This window comes from Nyctereutes procyonoides, unplaced genomic scaffold, assembly GCF_905146905.1.
Source record: "Nyctereutes procyonoides isolate TBG_1078 unplaced genomic scaffold, NYPRO_anot_genome, whole genome shotgun sequence".
Taxonomy (NCBI): domain Eukaryota; kingdom Metazoa; phylum Chordata; class Mammalia; order Carnivora; family Canidae; genus Nyctereutes; species Nyctereutes procyonoides.
The window spans coordinates 13655843-13678871 of record NW_026575034.1 but is presented as its reverse complement, the minus strand read 5'-3'; the positions used below and the strand labels follow the sequence as shown (position 1 = coordinate 13678871).

The 23029-nt window shown below is 39.5% G+C and overlaps 1 protein-coding gene across 1 annotated transcript in view; it reads right to left on the bottom strand.

Moving 5' to 3' along the window:
• Positions 1-23029, bottom strand: part of RRAS2 (RAS related 2) — a 74440-nt gene that overhangs the window by 19552 nt on the left and 31859 nt on the right. The gene's annotated exons all lie outside the window — the stretch shown is intronic.

The following is a 23029-nucleotide window of genomic DNA, read 5'->3' as shown; positions in this document are numbered from 1 at the left end:
ACCTCCCACCACAGAGACATACCATGTCTATTATGTAACCTAGGTACCAAGTATTTGGGGCAGCAGATCACCACCAATTAGCAGATCACCGATTTGTCCATCAAAGCAGTCTGGTGATGGACAGTCCTAGATTTTTGACACGAACTCTGCTATGTTCCAGCTGTGGGACCTGAGGCAAATTACTATGCCGCTCTAACCTTTAGCATCTGTAAAATACAATAGTAACAAATCCTCTTGGAACAGATAATGGAAGTAGTGCCTACAAAGTGCCAAGACTTGCTGGCGATTGATAAATGTTAAACCACGCTGTATTATTTTTGTCACACAATTAGAGGGTATGAGTTAGTATTCAAGTATAAAGACTTGTTAATCCTGAGAACAACTGTAATAATCCTAATCCTGGTTACACCACAGATCAACCATGGGACCTGGCATCCGAAATATCTTGTGAGTCAAGATAAAATCTCCTCATCTTGGGTTTTAGAGGTATTTTCTGGGATATGAGCAGTAATTACACAGATATACACACAGGTAAAAACTCTCATCAAGCTTTACATAAAATGTGTGCGCTTTTTCATATGTATACAAATTAGAACTCTATAAAATACATAAAAGTAATGGTTCCCTGCTGTTTACAGGATTCAGTACTTTCTTTACACAGAATGCAAAACCTTCTAGCTTTATTTTTTACTACTTGAAATCCTCAACCAATTGCTCTTGTTCTCCTGGCTTCATTCGTTTGTTTGACAGTTATTTATGGAGCATCACAGGGACAAGGCCCAACTTTCACAGAGCCCCACTGCTTTTTACACAACATCCAGGGCTGTGGTTGAGGGTGAGGGGAATGGGGAGTGTGAAATATACTGGCCAAAGAACTGAAACACCATGAAATGCCAATACCATGCTAGTTCAGAAGGCAACAAAATTTAAGTGGTTAATACTGCAGTCATGTATAGAACTATGTGTGCATTCACTTATAAACATAGTTCGCAGCAATTTGCCAGAAAAGAAAACAGTCTCTCTCTCTCTCTCTCCTGAGGCTGAAAGAAGTTGCCAACCACAGTCCAGGAAAGACATTCTATAGCAGAAAGCAAGAAAAAAAATTAAGGACAGTATTGCATAGCAGAAGACAGGAGAGAACACATGGAAAGGAAAGGGGGCCAGGGAGAAAGTAATGTACTGTCTTGGTATCACAGGAAAGGATGCATGGAGAAGGACCCTCACTGGAGAGTAAGGGAAAGCCTACTTTCAAAGGGCAGGATGCCTTGCAGGTAGTATGAAGGGCAAATGGACATAAGTCTCTTTAAGGTTAAGATTTATGGAGAAAAGTTTAGAATTAGGGAAGTTATCCCATTCAGACAGAGTCTACTTCCCTCTGATAAAATCTGGTCTGGGTAAAGTCATCAGAAGCCTTAAAAATGCAAGAGCATCATGCTGTGACATGGCAGGAACAGTATTCCTGATTATACGCCACGAGACTGCACAACAGGAATTCTGCCTGGCCTAAGAGAACTCCCAGCTCACTATCTTCCCAAAGGTGTCTTAGGAAAAAAAAAAAAAAAAGCAGCAGCAGCCACCGCCTTAACGATGAAAAGAAGGGGGAAGGGGAGGAAAGAAGACGAGCTGAGGCCACTTCTGCATTCAGTGGGAAGGAGGGAGAGCACACTTTCTCCTGACCCCCAGCTACTGGTGAAAGTGCAGTTCCCAAGCACTGCCACAGAGCGGTGCCTGGTCTACACAACGGGATGGGTAATTACTAGATTCCCGCAACTCCGCAAATCCAGCACAACGGTTAAGTTTACTACCCTTGCATATAAAAAGGACAGGAGGCTAGATCTAAACTGTCACTGAGGAGTTGTAGGCAAAGGAATGGGTATTTCTGAGCATAGTGCCATTCTCAGAAGAGTCTCAGGGGTCCTCTAAAAACACGGGGTACAGAAAGAAGGGAAAGGGAGACTTTCTTTTCTTAATATCCTGTTCAGCTCACCTCTTTTCTCCCAAACTACACACAGAATCCACATCTTGAGGGGATTCCTGGGTGGCTCAACGGTCTAGCAACCCCTTCGGCTCAGGGCGTGACCCTGGAGTCCCGGGATCAAGTCCCACATCCGGCTCCCTGCATGGAGCCTGCTTCTCCCTCTGCCTGTGTCTCTGCCTCTCTCTGTGTGCCTCTCATGAATGGATAAATACAATATTTTTTTAAAAAATTTTTTAAAAAGAATCCACATCTTGAAACACTGTAGATACAGAATTCTGTGGTTCCCCGCTCCCCTCCATTTCAAGTCAGTATTTTCCCATTCTTAATCCTATCCACAAAACTTGTATTATGTTTTCTAATTTATGATAAACCAAAACATGAGGTTTTATAAGGGCTCATTTTCTATTAATACATGTATATGAGGTCTTTGCTGGAGGCAGCACAATGAGAAGAAAATATATGGGCTCCACAGTCTGAGAAACCTGAAATTCAAACCCAGGTGCCATATCCACTTTCCAGCTATTTGAGTCCTTGGGTAAAATGATTAACATCTCTAAAGCTCATTTCCTCAACAGAAAAGGGTTAAGAACAGGGATAATTTAAGGAGGGCACATCTTAGCACCCACTATAGATGTGGCACTGGAGGACCATGGGAAAAAAAGAAACCTTCCAGAAAGGGAAGGGGCAGAGGTGGGGTGGGGGGTGATTAGGGGAGGAATGGGGAAGATGACCAGAGGGACTGAAGAGCTGCAGTCACCAGTGAGTGCTATGTATGCCCCCCCTTCTCTTCCAGGCTAGGAGTGTCTGCTGAGGTTATGCAGCTTCATCCTACCACTGTACCCTGGTGTACGGGGCTGCAGGGAGGCAGCAGGGTGGAGTGGAAAGAGCCTGAGATGTAAGTCAAATAGACCAGAATACAGCTCTCTCTTTTTACTACCTGTGGGAAGTTAAAGCACCTCACTTAACCTGTCTGAACTTTATTTCATTGTCTGATAAGATGGAAATAATACTGGGGTGCCTAGGTGGCTCAAACGGTTAAGCCTCCAACTCTTGATTTCAGCTCAGGTCGTGATCTCAGGGTCATTAGATCGAGCCCCACACTGGGCTCTGCACTGAGCATAGAGCCTGCTTAAGATTCTCTCTTCCAATTGAGCCCAGCATTGGACTCTGGGCAGACTCTGCTTGAGACTCACTCTCCTTCTGCCCCTCCCTCCCAGCTCTGTCTAACATAAATAAATAACAAAATATATTTTAAAGATTCTCTCTCTCCCTCAGCCCCAACCTCCCTCAAAAAAAAAAAAAAAGGACGGAAATAATACTAAGCTCGCAGGATTATTATGGTGAAAAGTAAAATACTGTATGTGGAGTACAAAGTACAACCTATGACACACAGTAGGTTCTTACAGGTCATACCTAATGAAGCCCAATCCATATCTTACTTCCTTTGCAAGACCTACAAACACTCCAACTAGAAAACCATCTCAATATGCCTGGATTACTCTTACCCCTCAAGGTGATAGAATATTTGAAATTGGGAAAATCTAGACCTATGCTGCGATTTGGAAAATCTGTACACCAAACTTTACCTATACCTTCTGTTAGTAATTGGTACTTACAATTTACGTTTACAATTGTTTATCTTTTTCATATATGTGTATATGTGAAAGTATAAATGATGCAATGAGCTAAATTTATAAGCATAAAACTTTCCTTCAAAGACCTTCTGTGGGCAAGTTTTTCCTTGCTCATGAACAAAATCTAACACAAGTCTCCCAACTTTTTCCAATCATTCTTTGATATAAATAAATAGTTGTTCAATCACTGCCAGCCCTAAGACATTATGATTTCAGTAATTAAGATGTCTTGTACAGTGTATCAGTCAATACTCATCTAAATTCAAAAGCTTTTCTCCCTTTCTGAGCTAAAGCTAAGAAGTCTGCAATTGGGCTGGGGTGGGGGTGGGGCAAGGTGAGGGGGACACCAGTCATCATCTCTTTCCCCATTTTATTCTACTTCTAACAAGGCTGTCTCTGGCTCCTTTAGGGTTGGAGCTGAAGGAGTGGGGAGAAGTAAGGAGCGGCAAAGAGGCGACACCAATGAAATCTTATGTCCATGCTAGCTTTCTGAGGATTTCCTAGAAGAGTCCCTACATGGGATCCTCCATGTGTAATTCCCAGAACCTGATGAGTACTAGCCATTTATGCCTCTAAACTTCAATCTTTGGGGTTTCCACGGGCATTTCCTTCTGGCTCATATCATCTTCTAGGTGGTCATGCACAATGTCCCTCTTTAGAAGGTTTTAACCTGGTTCCATCCAGAAACTCAAGGAAACACTGTCTTCTGAAATGCAGATTACTAACTATACAGCCCGTTCCTTTCTGCTGTGCTACAGATCCACAGATTCACATACTATTCCTTATGCTCCGCCAAACATCAGGGGATACATGTCAAGTTCTCAGAATGTTTCTATTAGAGCTTCCTCTATCACTTGGTTTCAATGAAAGGGCCTTAAGAGAAGCATCCTCCCCTCCAAAAGCTGTGTGTTGTGTGTAGAGGTGGGAAAAGACACAGAACACACCACATTCTAGCAGTTCTCTCCCAAAACATCCTTGTCTTAGAGTCCTTAACTCTCCACACTTTTATTTCCTGGAGATAAGATACGAGCAAAATATGCCAAACCAATTTAAGGCTACCTTCTATGCAAGTCGTTGAAATATGAAGGTAACTTAGTAACTACTGTTTTATTCTCAGCCTCTGGGCTTCAAGAGAAACTAAAATAGGTTAGAATTCCAGTTAAAGCCCTGTTACATACTTCCAAACAGATTTGATGTATCCACCACCTAACTCATGCTTCTTAGAAATTCCTTGGAGTTGGGATCCCTGGGTGGCGCAGCGGTTTAGCGCCTGCCTTTGGCCCAGGGCGTGATCCTGGAGACCCGGGATCGAATCCCACGTCGGGCTCCCAGTGCATGGAGCCTGCTTCTCCCTCTGCCTATGTCTCTGCCTCTCTCTCTCTCTCTGTGACAATCATAAATAAATAAAAATTAAAAAAAAAAAAAGAAATTTCTTGGAGTTAAGCAAGGTACCTAGTACATAGAACCCCAAAATACTGGCCATTAGAAACCCCAGTAGTCCAGAAGATTGTCCTGAGAAGTCAGAAAGTGATTTCACAGGGCACAATAAGGACCTAGTTAGCTATCCATCAGCAGCCTCTATCTACTAACACAAGAGCAGTGCAAATTCCTCTGGTAACACTAGAGAAGGCTGCAGTAACTTCAGGCAGCTGGAGCCAGAGTCAGGCTCTTCCTGGTGTCACTTTTTAACAGCAGCTGTCAAGTCACAGAGAACCTTTGTTCCCTGCAACACCCTCCCTTATTGTTATGTCAAATGTTTCCAATATGCTTGATACTTACTTCTTCAGGCAAGGACATAGTTTTTCCTGACTGGAATTAGTATTTCATTTAATCTAACAAGTATAATTATGAAGATCTCCATAATGGATCCTCCACAATTCTAATGTAAAGGAAAAGTCCAGTAATTCTTTTAGCTTCTTTTTAACAAAACTTAGGCCTTCAGGCAATGTTGCTAATTATCTCAGATTGTCCAAAACCCCCCATATGCCTTTCATGTGACTTCTGTGCAATCTCCAAGGATGATATTCACATCTTATGTGAAGTACCTAGGTGCAAATCAATGGGCCTGGTACGCAACAAGAAAAAGTACAGTACAAAGTCAACTTAAAAACTGGCCCTATTTCAAAAGTTTATTTCTAAGTAAGTTACTCGGTGCTCATTTCCCAAGGAAAAATTGTTCTCATCTGTGTTTAGGTCCATAAGGCCAGATCACAAAAGCTACTACTGAAATATGGTCCTGAGTCATATTAGCTCTGAGTTCTAATCTAAACTCTGCAGCAGAGGCATTTGGCCCAAGAAGAGATGGGAAGAGAATTTCCTTTCTTTTCCCAGTGTAGAGAGCCAGGCCAAAGCTACACCAAGGAGGAAAAGCTTGTCTTTAGGGCACCCCTAGACACTCCGGCACATCATCCTGTTCCAGCTCTCTACTACCTCACTGTTATCCCTAGCACTTACCTCCCTCTGATAACATTCTCAGTATAACCACTCACCTCTCTCCACACTGCTCCTTCCACTTTCCACTCTCAAATCAAAACTAACAATCCCCTCCAGAGAGCTAGAGCTCACCCAGAGGCACAAGGTGAAAAATTATCAGTCCAAATTAGAGCATGCTGCAGTGGAGCTCACCCCAACCCTTCAAGTGATACTTGGTCTTTTAAAGAGCAAAATTCTAAAGCAAAATGAATTGTTAGTAACATTTTCGGCACAGGTCAAAAAGAAAAAGCTTCAGACTCTTTGAAAGGAAAATTATTCAGAAGAGTAAACCACCATTTCATGATGTCAGCTCTCCAAAGGGAGTGTCAGCTTACTCTTCAAAGCTTTTATCCTTCTAAACCCACAGCTTCAAAAGAAAAGAAGGGAAGAGAAAGGTTTTCCTCTTTCTTCCTACCCCTTCCCTCCACCAGCTTTATCACAACTTGTAAAACTAATCTATTGGGTGGACAAAAACTTTTAGTTCACAGTACCGGTGGAGTGATTTTGACAAAAAGGAAAGGAGGGCCCTGCCATGGCTACAGCCATTATTCGTATATACAGACCACTAGCAGGTACAATAAGCTTAACTCAGATACTGCCTACACAACTACATATTCATCCCTCAGAGTTGCCATAATATTTAAAACCCAGTGAGCAATGGTAAGCCAGTGCCTCCATCATGCAGCATAATTAAGTTTATGCTCCTTGTTTGAACTTAATAGTTATTCATTTGCTGTCATCCTCCAATAATTGCAATCTTATTTCAAAAGATAACGTACAAAGCCTAAATGAAGTTTTAAGGGTAAGACTTAATTTGTTTAAAGCACAAGGACAATTGGCACAGACAGAAGTAAAAAACAGAGGGCCAACATAAGCCTGTGAATGATATGTGAACATTAATAAACAGCTCATACTATCCCCATTGGAAAACTGAGTAAATCCCATGACATTCCCTTTAACACACCAAGTCTTTACTGTGTCTTTCGGTTCTTGTCTTGACTGAATCTTGTCTCCTGGGGAATTTCCAGATCCAGCCCATCCTTCCCATTCTGCTCGCTATTAACTTACTTAAGTTAGCCTTCCTTACTTCCACCCTCATGGGTACCAAAGCTGCCTAAGCAACATAACAGTGGCCTCTGTCGGACATTTCAGATGAAGACAGTCCCTGACCTCTAGGGCATGCAACTGGCCAGGCCTCACCTGGGTCTTATCTCTGTATCCTTCCTCTCCATATCAGGGTCTTGCCCATGCTGGGGGTCCCCACCAAGCAGACCTCAGGGCCAATTCTGACTTCAGGCAGGAAGCACTTTCAACCAATACAAGATCCACATTCAGAGTCTCAGCACTGTTAGCTCTAACTCATCTGGCCTTGGCAGGACAGTAACAATGCTGATAACTGCCTCTGTTTTATTCCCAGCAGGCGCAGACATCACCATCACTCCTCCCTCTTCTCAGACTTTCCCAATTAACATGTGTTTCAGCTCTTATAAACTGGCTGCTTCTACCCTTAACTCTTTTCTTATACAGATAATCTGCTAAGTAAATAATCCAGGTCATTCCTAGATATAGGGCCTCTTTTTGTTTTTAAGAGCATTGCTGTAATATAATTCACATACCGTAAAATTCATCCATTTAAAGTATACTGCTCAACAGTTTTTAGTAATTCACAAGGTTGTGCAGCAGTCATCACAACCTAATTCCAGAACATTTTCACAACCCTCAAAAGGAATCCCACACCCCTCAGCAGGCATTTCCCCTTCCTCCCAATCCTCTCCCACCCCTGGGGCCAACTAAACCACCAATCTACTTTCTGTCTCTACTGACTTGCATGAGCAGGACATTTCATACAAATCCAAACACATAATATGTGGTCTTTTGTGTCTGGCTTCTTTTACTTATTAGTATATGTTTTCAACATCTGTCCATGTCATAGCATGCATTAGTACTTCATTTCCCATTCCTCTGCCATCACATGCCATCATATGGCTATATCATACTATATTTACTCATCCATTGGTGATGGACATTGGAGTTGTTTTTATATTTTGGCTATTATGAATGATGCTGCCATGAACATTCATGTACAATCTTTTGGGTGAACATATGTTTTCACTTTTCTTGGGTACATTTTTTAGTAGCGGAATTACTGGATCATACCATTAACTTGAAGAACTGCCAAACTCTTTCCCAAAGTAGCTGTGCCATTTTACATTCCCATCAACAGTGTTTGAGGGTTCTAATTTCTCAGTATCCTCACCAATATTTTAACTGAATGTGTGTCTTTTTTATTGTAGCCATCCTAGTGAGTATACAATAATATCTCCTTATAGTTTTTTGTTATAGAATCTTTTTAAACTAATCTCTGTATTCAACGTGGGCAAATTTACAACCCCAAGATCAAGAGTTGCATGCTCTACCAACTGAGCCAGCCAGGTGCCCCTCCCTGCAGTCCCATCCCAAGATGGGATATTGAGTGTCTTTTCACATTGTCTGTTCAAATCTTTGACCACTTTTAAAGTGGGTTGTCTTTTTATTGTTTAGTGTAAGAGTTCTTTATATATTCTGGATACAAATCCCTTATCAGATGTATCATTTGCAAATTGTTTTCCCATAGCCCCATTATTTCAAAGTCTTCCTGCTATAAATTGGCACACAGTTCCTAAATCCCAGCCCTAGGCCAAAGTCCTGTTACCCATCAACAATCTGCCATAATTCCAACTTCCATATACCCAGAATTGTGAGTCATGTCTATCCTTGTGCTCCATCAACAAACTGCACTATTCTTTTACTATGTGGTAGATCTGCTATGCTAACTGCTGCCCAGAACAAAACTTCCATTGCTATACCCACTCCCCTAACACCCATCCAGCCTACCCCAACCCTGAACTTTCTACATCACACTGAACTTCCTACTTCCTCTGCCTATACCATGCCCTAGCACAGTTCACTTGTGCCAGTTTGTGGAATCACCCTACTTCATCAAATCTAAGATGCCATTAATTTTAAGGCCAACATTATTTTATGCGCCACGAAAGGGAGGGGGGAGCCACCAAAACAACTCTAGCATGTCTTTGACTATGAAGCCTCTCAGCGTCAGAGATGCTAGAATGTAAAGGAAAAATGGGTCTTAGAATTAACACAATACAGTAGTTCTAGACAACAACTCTGTAAGGCTGGTATTGTTGTTCCAAATGAGATCACTGAGGCTCTACAGTTAAATGACCTGCCAAAAGTCACAAAGTCAGTAAACTTGTAGGACTGGGATCCAAATTCAGGTTTGACTCCAAAGCAATGTCCTGCTTCCATTACACTTTCTTTAATCTGTCATACTAACATCAAGGCATACAGCATGAACCAGTTTAAAAATAAATCCCAACACTCTCAAATAATTATTTTTAAAGTTACAAACTGCTATTACCAAATAGAAAAAAAAATAATTAAAAGCTGTTTCATTCGAAATGAAAACATTCCATTTCTACATTAAGAATAAAGATCTGAGGATGGAATATAAAAAATACTCTTTGATCTAGCAATTTCACTTCTAGAAATGTATCCTACTGATCTATCTATACAGACAAGAAATGAAATGTGCAAGGTCATTCATTATTGAATTTTTTTTTAACCTAAAAGACTGGAAACAAATATCCTTCAATAAATGGACTGCTTAAATTATGAAACATTCATTCAATATGAATGCAGCCATTAAAAAAAGAATGACTTCATGTACTAATAAGCGTGGAGGAATTTACAAGATATGTTGTTAAATAAACAGAGTTTACTTATTTGCATTACTGTGCTTAAAGTATCTCTGGAAAGATACACAAGAGACACAAGATATCATTACCTGTGGGAAGAACTCAACCTGGTTTGCTGGGAGACCCAAACAAGCAGGAGAGAAAAAATTTTGTAGGTTTTGAAATCCAAAATATGTGAATGAAAGAGGGAATCAAGGGGAAAAGTCTAGATGAATTAAACACAAACTCTTTAGTAATAAAAGCAGGGCACAGGAATGTGAGGAAGCCTGGATTCTAGACTCAGCTCTACCACAACCAGATGAGTGTTCCTAGAGGATTCAACCTCTTTCTTGGCTATTAAGGTAAATGAGAAATCTGCCCCATCTGATCTTTTAAAAAAAAACCTCTGGCTCTCTAATTTTATTAGGACATATTTAGTCCCCATACTGTGTCAAACAAAATTTGTAGATTCTATCAAGAATTCCTTTTTTTATGCATGTGATATAGCAGAAAAAATATCAGAGTTTAAGTTAGGAAGGTTTGCTCATACCCCGAGTTCCCACTACTTTGTAGCTGTAGAATTTGCAGCAGATCACATCACTAACAAGTACTATTACCTGGGAGGCTGAGATTATAGCTACTTTCACAGGTTTGTTACAGGAGTAAAATAAGACACACAAAAAAAAATTTCTCAGATTTCTAAACCACTGTGTGAAACGTAAATTATTAATATATACAGAATCCCCCCTCATGTATTATAAACTAAATACAAGAAAGAGCATGGACTTTGGAATCTGTCAGGCCTGGATATCCCAATTACCTGATGTGTGATCTTGGGATTTCAAATCTCAATTTCCTGACCTATCAGATGGCCACAGTGATTCTCATTTGAAAGGGCTACTGTGGACTGCTCAGCTCAAAGGAAGCATTTAAAATTTGGTTCTCGGGATCCCTGGGTGGCGCAGCGGTTTGGTGCCTGCCTTTGGCCCAGGGCGCGATCCTGGAGACCCGGGATAGAATCCCACGTCAGGCTCCCGGTGTCTCTGCCTCTCTCTCTCTCTCACTGTGTGCCTATCATAAATTAAAAAAAAATAAATAAATAAAATAAAATTTGGTTCTCGGGCAGCCGGGGTGGCTCAGCGGTTTAGCGCCGCCTTCAGCCCAGGGCCTGATTCTGGAGACCCGGGATTAAGTCCCACGTCGGGCTCCCTGCATGGAGCCTGCTTCTCCCTCTGTCTGTGTCTCTGCCTTTCTCTCTCTCTCTGTGTATCTCTCATGAATGAATGAATGAATGAATGAATGAATGAATGAAGAATGAACGAATGAATAAATAAATAAATAAATAAATAAATAAATAAATAAAATCGTTAAAAAATAAAATAAAATAAAATTGGGTTCTCTTGGGGCACCTGGGTGGCTCAGTAGGTTAAGTGTCTGCCTTCAGCTCAGGTCATGATCCCAGAGTCCTGGGATGGAGCTCTGCTCAACTGGAGCCTGCTTTTCCCTCTCCCTTTGCCCCTCCCCCCTGCTCCTGTGCTCTCTCCCTCTCTCTCTCTCTCTCTCAAATAAATAAAATCTTTTAAAAACAAACAAACAAACAAATAAATAAATGGTTCTCTTTATTTCCAAACTTAGAAAAGGCTGCCTCATAAAGCAGGTAGCTGACATCTCTCTTCTGGCTGTAACTTTTGCTGCCCAGGGCCTGGTTGCTTCCCTTTTCATTTCCTTTCCCTTCTATCCACTGCCACCTAGAATATCCTAAACCCCGTCTTCATTTCTCATTTCTTCCAGACAGAGAATGAATGGTCTGTAGGAGCAAAACTCGAAGTAAAGGGGGCTGGTGATTTTCACGGTCCATGTTCTATTAAACTTTTAAAACTTCCACATGAACCTTCCTTAGGCTCATTCACTAACCCATCCAATTTATAAATGCTAACTGAGCACCTATGATGCATTAGGAGCAAAGGATGGAATCCCAGCTTTTGTAGGGACTGGCAGTTTTGTAGAGGGTTGACCATCAACATATAAATAAGCAAAATATATATAGGAAAGGTCATGTGAACTCTAAAGGAAAATAAAAAGGGGCTGACAGCAGCAGGAACTAGCAAGGAGAATGTGATATTGCTTAAGAGAGCCAGAGAGGGCTTTGCTGGCAATGTGACTTTTCAGGATAAAATACTAGATCAATCCTAGATCAATAAAATCCTAGACTCCAGAGGGAGTCAGCCATGCTGCTATGTGGAGGAGATCGCTGCAGGCAGAGAGACATTAAAAGTAGTGAGGTGAGAGTGCAGATATCATGTGTGAGGAATAGCAAGGAGGCCAGTGTGGCTACACAGAAAGAACGAATGGGCAAAGTGTACATGAGTTCAGAAAGTTAAAAGAGGCAGTCAAAGCCTTGAAGGCCATGATTAAGGACTTTGGATCTTATTCTAAATAAAATGAAAAGCACTACAGAGTTTGATGCTCGGATCTTATTCTACACTGGCTGTAGAATAAGCCTTCCTTTCCCAGTCTTGGTAGGTAATGGACAGAAGTCTTTCTGATACTTCCTTTCACAGGGATTAGCCAACAACCATCCCACGAAGGCAATCGAAGCAGTGTGTATGTACACTTCACTTACAATACCCTTTAAAATGTTGTGGCCAAAGATTTCTATTGATTCAAGGAGGAAAAAAAGTAAAAGTATTTTATACATATTTAGGGAAATGTAGGTCAATTATATTTGAAAGTTATTTCAGGAATACATTTTTAAATGTGCTTAATCATTTTATAGAAATATAGGTACAAGTGAAGAATATTAACACTGTAATGCGGATTTCTTTTTTTTTTAAGATTTTATTATTTATTCATGAGAATACATAGAGAGGAGACAGAGAGAGAGGCAGGGGCACAGGCGGAGGGAGAAGCAGGCTCCATGCAGGGAGCCCAACGTGGGACTCGATCCGGGGTCTCCAGGGTCACGCCCTGGGATGAAGGCAGGCGCCACACCGCTGAGCCACCCAGGCTGCCCCTGTAATACGGATTTCAAGAGTACCCATGGTATAGTAAGTTCATTCACTTGACAAATATTTGTTGGGAGTATTTACTGCTTAGGAACTGGGATATAGTCCTGAGTGAGAATAAAACTCATGTGGCTCCTTCCTCCTGTGGAGCTTGCATCCTAGGAGCAGAGACAATACATAAACAAGCAGAATAAAGATAACTTTTTTTTGAGAGAGAAAGAGAGAGAGAGGTAAGGACAGTGGGGGAAGGGGAGAGAGAGAGAAAAGGATGGAGAAGGAGGGAGAGGGAGGGAGAGAATCCTAAGCAGGCTCAATCTCACAACCCTGAGATCACGATCTGAGCTGAAATCAACAGTCAGATGCTTAACCGACTGAGCCACCCAGGAGACCCAATATGAAAATTTTTGAGATAAGTACTACAAAACAGAACAGACTCCAGTGGCTAGAGAATGGATGGAAGAAGGGGCTTCTTTTTAAAAAATTAGAGTACCAAATATTGTAGCCATGGGTCTATAGCACAACTGAACTTAAAAGAAAAAGAGCCTTATTAAACTTCTTATCCTAAAAATAAGAACTAAATTTCTCATGACCTCCATCTCAAAGTGGGAGAGGAGAGAATGTTCTTACCAGAGGTTCTCTCCTAACCACATGCCAGAAGGTTGGGTCAGCACTTCTCAGAAAGTGGCACTGTCTATTCACACCAAAGACTACCTACCCTTCTTACTTCTAACTATTTAGCCCCATTTACCCACCCAGCAATTCCTGGTTTCTATGAAATCCCTCCTTGTGGCACACAAATTTAAATCAGACTAGATCACTGGACAAATTTAAACTCTTTTAAGTGGAGAAAACATGATTCATATCAAAAGGAAGCATATAAACATTCGTCTTACAAAAATACCCAAATATGTATATTTTAAAAGTCAAGAGCTAAATGTCATGTGTTCGTAGAATTTAAGACTTTGCTCACACCATTTAAAGTCCCAAATTATAGCTTGCCTATATGCACACAGCCTAATTTTACAGTACAAGAATGCCACATCAATTGCAAACCACACGAAGAGAAAATAAACATGCAACTAAATTTTGAATCACATTTGTATGTACATAGGTCAGATACTATTCTTCCCTTTAGTAAAAGTACTTTTACAATGCTCATTAGCAAATTCGAGAAAAGGTTTTACTCACTGTAGTAGGCTGACTGACTTGTGGCACCCAGAAAGATGCCTAACTCCTAATACGCTCATACTTGTGAATTTGATCTTACTTGGAATTAGGGTCTTTGAAGATACAATTAAGTTATAGATCTCCAGATGAGATCATCCTGGACTTAAATCAAATGGTTGTGTGTTCCTAAAAGAAAAGAGGGGAAGATTTGAGACACACAAACACAGACAAGACCCAGAGCAGAAGGCCACATGAAGATGAAGACAGACTGGAGTGATGTGTCCACAAGCCAAGGAACACCAAGGACTGCCAACAATCATCAGAAGCTGGGAGAAAGGCATGGAAGGGGATCCTCCCTCAGAACCTCCAGAGGAAACCAACTCTGTCCACAACCTGACTTCAAGGTTCTGACCCCAGAACTGCAAGAGAATACATTTCTGTTGTTTAAAGCTACAACATTTATGGTAATTTGTTATAGCAGACCCAGGAATCTAACACATTCACCTATAAAATTTGAATTCCCCCTTCTTACTAATAATTTTTTGTATGTAGTTCGTAAGCCCAAGAAGAGTGGAGGACAAAACAGAATATTTTTTCTATTCACGAAACTATTAAAACTGAGCTGCATTCACAGTACCAACACCACAATTTATTACAAAGAGATATACATAGACACACTGTTCCTGAAAGGAACAGTTTTCATTCTCTGAACTAGAAAGATTCAGTCAACAAAATAAAAAGTGAAGGAAGGTATATGGATTTAAATAGTTCTAAGTTCTTAATAGTTTGGGGGAAAATAGTCTAAAAGAAGTATAATTATCAAAATTATCAAAAAGAACTATATATAATTACATGTAATAATAAAGTCTCAAGAGCATAACAAAATATTATTTTACCTTAGTTTATTATAAAATAATATATCCCAGCTGTAAAAAATTTGGGAAATCATAAGAAAAAAAATTTAATACTCACCTTTAAAATCAAATCTGGTCCTCACCACAATTTCTCACCTTTATTGCTCAAATAAGGCCCAGCATTACAGGCCTTTGTTTACAATCAAGTTTATATGGCAGTTACACAACTATGAAATTGAGAGTGTACAATGGAAATTCTGATCTAATTTTAACATAAGCCTTATAATTGAAACACACAAATGGGAACTACAAGGAGAGGCTATTGTCATGGGGGTTTCCGACAAGGTGCTTTCCCTTCATCATTTTGGGTCCTAAACTGTTCTGGTCTCTAATCATAATTTACATATCAACCAAGTCCTCAATTTTAGAAATAATATTTTTAAGAGAGAAAAAGCAATAGATGATGATCAAAATACTAACAAATCTTATTTAAGAGTTTTTGGATACTGATCTCCCACATTTCGCTTTCATTTTATTTTCTCAAAAATAAGAATCAAATAGATGGCACAAAAAGTAGTAAAGAGGAACATCTAAGCTGCCACACAATAGCGAAGATTGCAACACTGAGGGTGAAAATTTTTGCCAAATCGAATCTCTGAATGCAAGCTAACAAGTGATGTTTTTGTTGAAAACAAAAATTTCACTAACTCCAGGTACAATTTTAAACTGTTCTGCCATTTAGATATGTTTACACAAAATTACACAGCATCCCCATTCCTTCAGTGTGGACTGCACACAACGACTTCCTTCCAAAGAATACGGTATGGAACATGGCTTTATAGTAGAGAAACCACACACAATATCTCAGCCAGGTGACCATGATCAACATCAACAGTAAGAATTATGTTGATAGTGTATACCCTTGATGTGATGTGATGTGATGTGATGTGATGTGATGTGATGTGATGAACATGGCACTTTTCACTTCTGTCTTCCTTTCTAAAAACCCGTAACCCCAGTTTAGTCATGAGAAAAGCATCAGACAAATTCCAATAGAGGGGCAGTTACAAATACTTCGTAAGTTCTCCTCAAGATGGTCAAGGTCATCAAAAACAAAGGAAGTCAGCAAAGAGGAGCCCAAGGAAACATGACAACTAAATGTAATGTGGTATCCTGACTGAATCTCAGAACAGAAAACAGATACAGGTAAAAACTATGGACTCCTGACTAAAGTATGAACTTCAGTTAATAACAAAGTATCATCAATACTGCTTCATTAATTATAACAAATATTCCGCACGATGTCCAAGGTTATTAACAGGGAAACTCAATGCTGGGTATATGGAAACTGTTCTGTCCTCTCAATTTTTCTATAAATCTAAAAATTTTCTTAAATAAAATCTATTTTAAAAATTTACATGGCAGTCATTTCCAGTAAAATACTAATTAAGGTCCCAGATAAGACTTTTCTAATCATCCACATGTAAAGCTTAACTTATAGAAAACAACTAGAGCCACTCAGTACGCAGTTTCTTTTAGCACTAAGATTCCATCTAGATTTTGCAAGACTGATAATTAAAGTACTTGGGGGCAAGATAAAGGGTGTCTAGACCTACTTTACCTTTCAAACAAACATCTAATTTATCATGATAAGGATGTGAAAACCCAAGGTCTCATAATCACAGAGCTATTTATAAATAAGTTAATTTGAAACCAATAAAAATAACCAAAAAAAAAAAAAAATAGTAATTCAGAAGATGCTTCTAAAGCAGCTTTGTGCAGGAAGTTTTGGCCTTTCTTCCATCACCATGGACTAAAATAAACATGTCCCTAAACACACTGATTCCCCATTTCCTCATTTACATAATGAAAAGTGACTATAGCATAGTGCAATATCCAAAGGATGCTCACAAAATAATAGCATATCATAAATAAGAATGTGACATTCTTAAACACTTCACTAGCATCTGCTAAAAGCAACTAATTCTGGTAAAGTCTATGTAATACTTTGTCTCTGTTTTGCATCAATATGAACAAGAGAACCACAAGAGGAAGAACAAATGGGTATAAAGGAGGGGAAACTGAAGTCACATTTAACTTATCAGCATTTACCAGGCCCTCCTCTTAAATGCATCCTCCTGCAAAAGTGTCCTAAAGAAACTCTCATTTCAATTAACACTTACTGAGATGATCCTAAAAACTGTTACACTGCAATTCAGCAAAAGTAGGGTTCTAAACGCAAATCACACATTGGAGGATAACACAAATGAGTAAGTCCTTGCCCTCAAGGCATCTACTAGTTGTCAAACAGAAGGCAAGATAAGGAAAAAATACCATCTTCTGTTGACTCTAGGATGCCATCAATTGGAAGATGCATCCTAATTACAAAGATATTAAACAAAGAATTTTTTAATGTCTCAGAATGGATAAGATACCATAGTTTCTGGATAACAAATGCTACAGTGAGTTTAACCTCAAATACTGGAGAAGCACAGGTGTAGATGTACTGCCATCTGATATTACTATCTCCAAAGGTCCGGGTGTCAGCATGAGCAGAGCTGTGGCCCGTAATCCTCTAAATAAATGGGAAAATACAATCCAAAATTTATACATCTTGCCAAGAACAAATTTATTTACCAAATGTAAAACAGACCTGTTAGAGATGCAGAATATCAACAAAAAGTTTTAAAGCCAACATGAATAAATTCATATTGACATTTCACTAAATTATTTGGGAAACAAAATTCACAGGCAATTTTTTACTCCTAAGAAATGGTTGTTTTACATAAAGACTCCTAACTCTGGAAAACGAACTAGGGGTGGTGGAAGGGGAGGAGGGTGGGGGGTGGGGGTGAATGAGTGACGGGCACTGAGGGGGGCACTTGACGGGATGAGCACTGGGTGTTATTCTGTATGTGGGCAAATTGAACACCAATAAAAAATAAATTTATTATTAAAAAAAAAAAAGAAATGGTCCTTTTATCAGAAAGAAACTTAACCAGATCCTAACCATCTTAACCAGATGAGAGAAATTAATCAGTTTTCCCTCTTAAGCTTCCTCTACAAAACAAATCTGATATACCAACACTTTTAAGTGTACAGAGAGAGCAATCATAAACTACATTTCTAAAAGAGAAGCAGGCCATTGTCAGAGATAGCAGGAAAAACAAAACAATCATTTTCATGTTTTTCCCTTCAGTTAGGACCAACACTCTACTTTAGGACAGGAAAACCTTGTCTTTGCAAACTCCTTAAGGCCATGCACATAAACCCTAGAGAAATATTTGTTGAATGAATGAATCACTATCCTAATAAATCCTATTTGGACATTCACTTCTTTTTAACACTAGAGTGCCCAGGGATGAGATGACATCTGTTCAGTTAGGTGCCCCTTCTAAGAGAAGCAAAACCTTTGCTTTACAGCAGGAAATCTAACCCAGGGCAGGGGAACCACCTATCCCAGTCTCCCAGGACATGCTTCCCTGCTGTGGTCACTGCAAAAGAACCTAACTCGGCCAGGTCACGGAACAACTAAGACAAAAATATTTCCTGAGGAAGACAGACGGTGTACCGTAAAGACAACCCAAACACAGATATCTTATTGATTCTTTCAATCCCCACTTTTGAGGCTATTCAAAAATAACTGTAAATCTGACTAACAGAAAAATTAAGTTTTACACTCCAAACTCCTTCAGGGATACATAAGTCAGGTACACACAGAATTACATGTATTGACTTGGCAGCAATGCCTGAACAGAATTTATATTTACATGTGCCAGGCACTAAGTGCTTTAGATACATTAGCTTACTGAAACCTCACAAGAAGTCCATGAAGTAGGTAAGCACTACTATTATTCGCCTCTATCTTACAGGTGAGGAAGAGGAGACAGAAGGTTAAGTAACTTGCCCAAAGCCACAGGCAATAAGTGGTGGAGACTGATGCCAAGCAGTCTGGCTCGATTCTGTGCCCAAAACCACTACATTACACTGAGAGCTACCTTTGGAAAACAAAATAAATGTATCGTCTCTATTTTCTCTATATTTATGGAGTAAAATGTCCAGACCTCAAACCGTCCCCACACATCTCAGTCAATCCTGACACTGGTAATAAGCCAGCCAGTGGTCAAAGAAATGTTTCCTAGGTATGTATGACAGGCATTGCAATAAACATAGATCTAAAACTATCCAGACTCCCTTCTACCTTCACAGAAAACTGCAAGTTTACTGTACATTATTTCTCTTTCCCCTTTATTTTTTTTAAAGATTTATTTATTCATGAGAGACACAGAGAGAAAGAGGCAAGAGACACAGGCAGAGGGAGAAGCAGGCTCCATACAGGGAGCCCGACGTGGGACTTGATCCCGGGTCTCCAGGATCACGCCCTGGGCTGAAGATGGCGCGCTAAACCGCTAAGCCATCCTGGCTGCCCTCTCTTTCCCCTTTAAATTGTTATATCAAAACATCTCATACCCAATACTAAACTGATAAAAGGTCATCATGCTACCCAACACTTAATGTAGAGAAATACAAATAATCAGTTTTATTTTCCCAAGTACAAAATGATTATGTAATCAAAACAACAGGACCTTGCAGGATAAAGAGAATCCAACATGACAAGATAAAGCGAGTTAGTTCCATCCAACCATCATTGAGTCTAAGACCTCTTACCTTGAGGCATTCACAATAAGGAAGCTGTCAGCCCAAAAAGGAAAAGAAAGAGTTTACCAGAAATAAGATTATAAAAATACTAAACAACTCAACTGTAATCATGTTACATATTTACAACAAACTAATCATTGTACAAATGTTTAAAGAACAAGGAATGATAGGGGCGAGAGAGTCACAGAGTAAAAGAATATAAAGATGAGTTAAGTAAAGGTCTTCCTGCATAATTCGTTTATTTAGTTGTAGCCCTGTCTACTCACTTCATCCCACAAAAAAGCCACATTCATTTGAGGTCATTTTACCTCCTGCTATTTCCTCTGCAGTGAGTCTGCAAAGTTGTGAGGCATGGTGGTGATCCTACTCATTGAACAGAAAGCAATTGAGTGAAACATACAAGCAACCAAACCTCTGGCACCCTGTAAAACCACAAGAGAGCAACATCTTTTTTTCCCATGTTCTAACACATTTTTTAAAGTCATTTTCTTAAGCAGCAATATACCTAGAATGACTGCATGCTTGTCTAGAGTCATACACTCTCTACCTAAAGTCAGGTCAATGGACACTAAAACTGGATATTAAGTCAAAAATTGTAAATGGACTGCATTAAGCAACTCTCACTGGCTGACTTGCTCATTTCACTAATTTCAATCTATAAACAAAAGCAACTGAAATTTTTTTCTGTAGAAACTCATTAATACTTAGTCTCCAAAGTTAAACTTCAGGTTGGCCCAGAGATTTGCCTTAATCCATTTTTTGTTGCATTCAGAAAAACTTACGTAAAAACATTAGCTAAGAATAGAAGACAAAAGCTGAAAAAAGGGAATTTTTCTGAAAGGCACTACATAAACTGTGTTTATATAAAACAGCATGGATGGGCAAAAGTAAAAAATACTAAGTAATATAATTTATTTTTGAAGACCCTATATGCAGTTATGAAAAGAAACAGCATATAAAAAAGGGCAAAACTGGGCAGCCCCGGTGGCCCAGCGGTTTAGCGCCGCCTTCAGCCCAGGGTATGATCCTAGAGACCGGGGATCGAGTCCCACACCAGGCTCCCTGCATGGAGCCTGCTTCTCCCACTGCCTGTGTCTCTGTCCGTCTCTTTCTCTCTGTCATGAATAAATAAATAAATAAAATCTTTTTTTTTAATGGGAAAACTCTGAAAATACCAGTTAATTTCCATAGTACCTTAAGTAACTTAACAATAAAAGAGAAAACTGATTGTAGTAAAGAAATAAAGGCAGGTCAATACTTTTAAACCTCTGGAGAGTGTCCATACTGGTTCTCCTTTTCTACTAGTAGGACTCCCCAGGAGCAAATGTACTTTCTCAACACATTTCCCTTCATGGAAAGGTGGTGGGATGGGGTAGGGAACTCTACAAGGATGGCACTGACATCCTTTATTCTTTACACCTACATTCTAAAGAATGATCAAAAAGTGCCAAAACAACTGAATGATCAGAAAGTGCCGAAATAACCCCCTTGCAGGGCTAGGGGTGGAACCTAAATCTGTTTGTTATTTCTGGCAGGTCTTGTTTTCTGCTGGTGCACATTTGCTTGATCACTCCAGCGTAAAAGCAGCAGGAGAATGGGGGGCTGTCAATTCACTAAGACCACTTTAGCCCACCTCTACCCACGTCAGCCTGGTTGGAGGGCTCCTTCTTAACCAGCAAAGTCTCAGATTTAGCTCCTTTCCCACCCAGCCACCCCCAACTTTTATCTGGCCCAAAGTTTAGTCTCTAATTGAAATTCTGATTCCTTCCTGAAGTTCTCCCTTTCCTGTGTTTTCTTATCAATAAGTCCTCCCTCCTCTTATTTAAGCTCAGCCTTATTTGGGGACAGCATAATTAGAATGCCTGAATAGTCCTAGGACCAACATAAGAGAAAAAATTAAAAAACAGAAAAGCCTTGCTAAACAATCAGATCCAGAAGTCACAAGAGCCAGTTCTACTGGGCTTTCGGGGAGCAAGGAATTCCAGAATTACACAGATTCTTTCAGAGAACAGGAAAGGAGGAAACACTCCCTAACTCATGAGGCCAGTATAATCCAGATATCAAAATCAGACAAGGACATTAAGGAAAACCAAAGTCATAGGCCAACTTCACTAAAATATAGATGCAAAAAACCCGAAAGCCCATAAAGAAAATATCAGCAAACAGAATCCAAAAATACAAAAACAAGAATATACATTATGACCAAAGTATTCCAGGAATCCATAAACACAAGGATATACAAGCTTTTTAAAAAAGTTACAAATATAATTCACCATATGAGCAGATTGAGGAAAAATAACATGATCACAAGAGATACAGGAAAGCATGAGAAAATGTCACATCTTAAAAACTCATAGCAAGTGGGACTAGAAGGGAACTAAAAACCTGCAGAAACAATTTTAACCGTGAAACTCTAAAATCAACAACAAGAGAGAATGTCCACCATCACCATGTTTATTCAACATTATATTTGGAGGTCCAAACAATACAGTAAGAACTGAAAACAAATTGTTAGCTGATATGTTCATCAATACAAAAAATCCTACAGAATATACAGAATAATCATTGGCAAGAGTTGTACAAGGTATCTGGATACAAAAAAAATCTATATAACAATCCTCAGGCCTCCCTCCCAAGAAAGGCCATTTCTGAATACAAGTTATTACAAAACTTTAGTCAAATAGACGATACCATTTACAGTAGCAACAGCAAATAAATGGTAACTAGGAGTAAATCTAATAAAATATATTCTAGACCTTTATGGAAGGAAACTATAAAGCTTTAAATAAAGGCCAAAGACAGCGGGAGATACATATGACTTGAAAAGCATTATCAAAATGCCTATTTTCCTTATTATGACACAACTTAAAGATACGGCACATGAGTGCCTTGGCTGGCTAAGATTTGATTCTTAGTTTTGGCTCAGATCGTGATCTCAGGGTTGTGGAATCGAGCCCCATTATCGAGCTCTGCGCTCAGTACGGAGCCTGCTTTTCCCTCTTCCTCTGTTCCTTCCCCCACCCTATCTCTAAAATAAATAAATAAAATCTTTAATTTTTTTTTAAATAAAATCAAAAGGTTTTTGGATCTGGCACTGAAGGTGACAGAACCAGAAGAACCAGAAGATGGTTGTAAAATTTATGAACAGGAAAACAACCAAGAAATTCTTTACAAGAGAGAACTGTTTGGTTTGTTCAATGCTGTTTTGCCAGCACATATACAGTTCCTAGTACATATAGTATTGGCCACAAATATTCATTCAATGACATTTTTATTGAATGAACACAGCAGGGAGGCTTATCCTAACCATTTGTAAAATTAAGATAGAATGGAACTGACACGGAATAGGCAGAAAAACTAATGGAACAGAATAGATGGCCCAAAAAAATCCACATATATGAAACCTGACATATAAAGAACAGATCATAGGGGAAAGATGAACTAGTCGAAAAAAAGATGCTTTGAATAGCTGCTTGTGGATATGAGGAAAGTGAAACTGGGTGGAGGGACCTATAAATCTTCAAAC